This window comes from Lygodium microphyllum, chromosome 1 (genome assembly GCF_053477565.2).
Source record: "Lygodium microphyllum isolate KBCC chromosome 1, Lygodium_microphyllum_v1.1.10, whole genome shotgun sequence".
In the NCBI taxonomy this organism is placed as follows: domain Eukaryota; kingdom Viridiplantae; phylum Streptophyta; class Polypodiopsida; order Schizaeales; family Lygodiaceae; genus Lygodium; species Lygodium microphyllum.
Window position 1 is genome coordinate 149,858,475 of NC_141135.1, and position 5,858 is coordinate 149,864,332.

Sequence of the window (5,858 nt, forward strand, 5' to 3'; positions counted from 1 at the left end):
GTAAGGGATATACATAGTGTGAGGTGTGTGGTATAAGGTGTGGTGCATACCAAAGAAAAGCCTTCTAATATTATTCTTTTCTAAAGTAATTGTATAAGTGGAAGGTCTAAAGATTTGTGTAACATTATTTTTTGGAAATGGTAGTGTAAAGCTTTAGGGATGAAAGGGAGTGGTAAAGGTATGCTTTTCGAAGGTGTGGTTTAAATCTATGAGGGTGCAAGGTATGGTCTAAGGGTAATGATGTTAGCAAATGCTATGGGGTGTAAAGTGTAATGGTATATGTGATATGTAGGGATATATAGAATGTAATGAATGGTGTACAATTGCAGTTTATATGTCTATATGGATATATGTGAGGTGAAAGGAATCATGTATAAGTGTAAAAGGATATATGTGCAAAAGAAGCTATAAAAATGTGTAAGATATATATACATTGTGGTGCATGTGTGTGTAAGGGATGTTGTAGTGTTATGTAAGACTATAAGGGTCTAATCTATGGTGTAGAGACATGTCAGATGTACATTGTGGTGTAAGTGCAAGGTCTAGTGTAGAGGCATGTAAGGCTTTAAGGATGTAAACTATGATGTAAACATGTAAGGTCTTCAGTTGTGAGCCTATAAGAAATAGTTTAATGAGGGATAAGGAATGGTGTATAAGTGCAATACTATAGGATGTATATTGTAATGTTATTAATGTGAGGCTCCTCATAATTGCAAATAGTTGAAGGGAATGGTGTATGGTGAGTTGTAAAGGTTTCTGCCCACGAAAGGTTGTGTAAAAGCTTGAGATAGGGGATGGTGCATGGCAAAGAGAAAGTTGTGCCATATTACTCATTGTGAATTTCAGCAAGACCTTGGGAGTCCTCCACATGAGTTTTGGATAAATGTTGGCTTTGGCAATAGAATAAAAACTACAAATTCTGGATGGATTATAACAAACTCGTAGCAAATCATAGATATGAGTACAACTTGATCTGAGAATGACTTTAAGCTGGATTATTTCTGCCGAGAATTATTTGAACAAACTATAGAGTGACTAGAACAGTTGGTTTAACTAGAGAGATAACTATCTGTTGCATTCGATTTCAGATCTGTCTATAATGCTGCTATCCAAATTTTGCAATTCTCTCTCTCTTTCTCTGTGCTGGTGGGGTAGGGCCTCGCAGGCTGCAGGCTGGCAGGGTCTCGTTGGGCCCCAACGCAAGTGGCAGGGGGTCGGGTCTCATCGGCTACCTCAAGCTTTTCCGGTTAGAAATGTCAAAGTGCCCCATCAGCCCCGATGGGGCTTGAAATTTATCCGGAGCCCGCTCCCGTCGGCTCCCCACTCCTCCCAGCTGCTCTCGGCTCCTCCCTGTGGCCGAAGCCCCACCATCTCGGGCAGCGCCTCCCCACTCCGAGCTCGTCGACCTCCCGCCACCTTAGGCAGTGGCACCTCGGGCTGACGTCCGTGAGAGATCGGCTCCCCGCTCCTCCCAGCTCTCCCTACTGGCTCCTCCCAGCTCTCGCTACAGCCCCGGCAGCCACATCGGCTCCCTGCTCCCTGCTATGTGGAGGCCAAAGCCCCGCTACCTCGGGCCGCAGCCCTGCCAGCTCCCCGCTCCCAGACATCCTGCCACCTCAATCCATGGCTCCCCACTTCGAGCCGACGTCTGAGCTGACGAGAGAGCGAGTGTGTGTGTGTGTGTGTGTGTGAGGAGGTTGCTACCTGTGCCAGCTCCTGTCTCTCTGCCAACTCCTGCCTCTAAGTGAACGACAAAGTGAGAGAGAGAGAAAGAGAGAGGGGGGAGAGTCTAGAGAGGAGGTGGTGGAAAGAGACCACCTACGTTTCTCTGCCCCCAATCACAAGTAATCAATGAGACCTTGGTTTGGATCGGGAGCTACGTTTGGGAGCTCTTTGGTGTTTCGACATCTCCCGAAATTGTAGTTCAAATAATAAAGTAGTATAGATATCTATATAGCCTTGACACCTATGATTTTTATGGGTTTTATCTTTCACCCGACCCAAATTTAAGTGTCATTTAACCTCCAAAATGGGCTTCAATGGTTGTCTTTCAAATTTTAAAAAAATCACCCTAAAATTATTATTTGTTGATGTGACATAATGATATAAATCTTTAAGAAGTAATAAATATAGTAATGCAAAGTAGCTGAAACTTCTCCACATGGATAGACTATTTGCAAAACTTCAATCCATCATGGCTGCAAAATTTGAAGGATTCATTAACCAAACTTAGAAAACTCGTCTCGATATAAGAGAAGCCATTAGCCAAGGGACATATGAGAACACAACCTAATTTCTAGACTCCCATATAGTGAGCAAAGTTAAACCTCTAATCACACGACATTTTAGAAAAAAAAAAGGACTCATTTTTCCTCTACAACCGATTAGTGCTTATTTCCAGGTGATTTTGCCATGTAAACCAACTTCAAATAGCCATGCACCTTCTTCAAAATAGGTTTGATCTCCTTTCAAACTCCAAACAAGTGATATAGATTCTTCCTCTAGGTGACCTAAGGGGTGCACAAAAGGGATCGTCTCTAACCAGCTTCTCAACATGTCCCAAGTTGAAAGTCTTCTCAAAGAAAGCTTCCATAACATAAAGTTAATCCTCACTATGAGGGGTGGCCTTCTAAACATGCATCATAATCAATTGAAGGAATTTTTCATATAAGGGCACATCATGCTTGCACCAAAATTGTAAGGCTTTAAGAGCCCAATCCTCCTACTCCTCGTAATCCTTCAATTTAAACTTAGGGAGTGGCATATTCTATACCTTGAGCTATTTTAGACTCACCTCCATGATCACTCAGGGAGAAGTTAGTCAAGTTTCTTTCATCCTCAACATAACTCATTGCAATCAATGAGCTTACATGGCATGAGGCCAAACATTTGTGTGAATCGGAGCATGTGTCTCCAATCCATCTTCATTGGGTCCTAGAGATCTAACTAAACTTGGATGACATTCTTTGAACCTTTGCTTGCAAGCTTCTTCTCAAATATGCCCATAGATTTGACCATCTTCAAAGGCAACCTAGTTCAACTAAACAAAGAAGCAAAGTGAGATGTCTCCTTTCCATTCTATTTGGCCCAACACATAGCTCAACTTCTTTACAATTAAGCTAACAATGTTAGATTATATAATGTGAATTTTGAAAGGACAACCAATCCTACCACTTAGAATCGTTTCAAGTCCTATTTGCACACATGGCCTTATGAACCCATAGCCTAAGTAGCCAATCCCAAGATTGTGAACTATCCAACTCTTTTAGTCATTTAAAAACAAAGCAATGCACCCATTCATCATGTAAGATGTAAATGTCTAACCCCCCCACCCAAGCGATTTTAGGGAAGAAATTTGCAACCACCTAATGGGGTGCCTATAAGACTTCTCTTTCTTCCTCCATAAAAGGCCCCAACAAATTTTTTCAAGGTCATCCCAATAAGCATTTGGGATTGGAAAAAGAGAAGCCGCAACTATTTTCATATATTGTAGGATGTTCTTAACTACAACTAACTCTAACGGCATAGTAAGTCGGCCCACATTTCCATTTTAAGCCTTAACTTATATCCAAGAGCCATTGAAATATCTCTTTGAAAGTTAGGCCCGACCCCATCGAGCAATCAAGATATTTGAAGACTTTACTAATGTCAATGTCTTTTAGATTGAAGAGCTCTAGGACAATGGTGTCATTTCCCACATGTACTCCTAGAGTTTTAGTTTTTTCCAAAACTAAACTTGGATCGTAAAACTTGGCAAAAAATCCTCATAACTTAAAGGAAATAGTGAATGATTTCTCTATGTTTAATGACAATGTTAGTGTTGTCATCACCATATAGTCAACATGCAAATTCAAAACCATCAAGGATTAGCAACCCTTTGATCACCTTCTAAGCCATAAGAAACTCAATATTCACTAAAGGACCTGTAAATATGGCAAACAATAGCAACATGAGAGGACATCCCTTGCCTCACTGAACTTCATAGCAAAAAGGGGTCTTGAAAATAGACATCAATGCATAGTTTGGACAAAGCATTAATAAGGCACTTCACATATTACACAAATTAGATCCAAATCCAAGTTTAGCCATTAAGAGCAAAATGAAGTCCTAATAAACTCTATTGCAAACCTTGTCCAAATTCATGTTGATAAGGACAAATTTTTAAATCTAACTACCTAGCATAATCAATGCAAAAATCAAAATTGCTTCATTATCTTGCAGCCATGAACAAAACCAAATTGTATCCTAAGGATAATTTTCCCAAAGAGTTACTAGTGCAGAGAGAGAAGGGTCTAGAAATGATTTCATAAAATATATTCAATGGGATGATTGACATCCAATCTTTGCATGTGTTTAAATTGCCTAGCATATTTAGGAATCAACTTATGTTAGTATTTGGGAACTCTACAAGCTTCCGAACCTTGCGACTTCTTCACCATTACCATCAAGTCCTTAGCGTAGGTATCCCAAAACTCTAGGAAGAATTCAATCAACAGCCCATCAATGCATGGGGACTTGCTTGTTTTCATCTTTCCAACCACAAAATTCAATTCCTCTTCAAAGAATGCCCAATCTAGAAGGAGAGACAAATACTTGGAGTTTTTATAGAAACTTGAAGACTTGATCATAATAGCAATCATCAAGAATTGATTCTTGCCCAACAATACTTGAGAGGAAGAAGTTAAAAGCTAGATCAAATTCCTTAACACCCTTATATGCAATCCATGAATGGTCTACCTTGTTTACCTTTGCTTCAAGCTTTGCAAATTCACATGTCCAATGCTTATATGACATCCTTCCACGTATTTATTTTATCCATGGCCTTTCTCTACATGCATGTTAGATTGTACTATTGGAGTTCCAACATCCAATGCAAAAGTTTACCTTTCTTGTGGCCTCTAGCAATCCATCTACCTAGCTTCCCATTATAAAACTCCTCAATAAAACATCAAAGTTTATTAAAGAAAACTTTCTATCCTTTATTAGGCCATTTGATCACCAATTCAAGGCTCTTTCCAATTGTGGGCACATAAAGTACATATGTAAGCTTATTCTCAATACTAACCTTTGTGAGCAACAATGGCACACTTCGAATATGCCTTGTCCTATACATTGCATCATCCCTAGTTGCTATATACTCATTAGTTCTCATCTTGCCTTTATTATCAAACCACTTTGATGAAGCATTAAATGGTTCATAGCACCTGAGCTCAAACTAGTCTCATAGTGAGATGGTTGTGCCATGCTACCAAATACATGCTCCATAACAAAGAGGTGACCTATAGAGAATGATCCACATGTTTGTACATAATCCAACACTATTATATCCACATGCATACTGATTTTATTATGTTTTTCCTTTTCCTATAAATGCATTACCTTGCTTATCAAAGCACTCTCATATGTTCATAGTACCCATAATAGTGGCATGCACCATCTCTTTGTGGATTAGTAGCATGTTTATGGCCGTAGAATTTGTGCTCTCCTAGTGCCAAGTTTGATGTGGGATCCTCAATAGTGTGATGTCTACTCTACTCTTGGGACTCGTCCTCTTGATTTGTTATCAAAATTACAAGAATAAGTACAAGAAGATAAGTTGATGATTTAATTTATTTGGAATTTTAATATTATTTAATTGTTGCATGATTTTGGCTTGTCATGCATAGGCATGTGTGCCACACTAGTTGCTCATGCTTAGTAGTTAGACAGCAAGGACTAACGTGATTTGTGCTTGGTGTAGCAAATTATTAAGTGAATATATTATTTTTTGAAAAGCGCTTATGGTGTGCAAGAAGGGATATTTATTTATCCAATGCTCAAGTCATAGGGAATTATTGTATTCTAAATACATGCTTTTT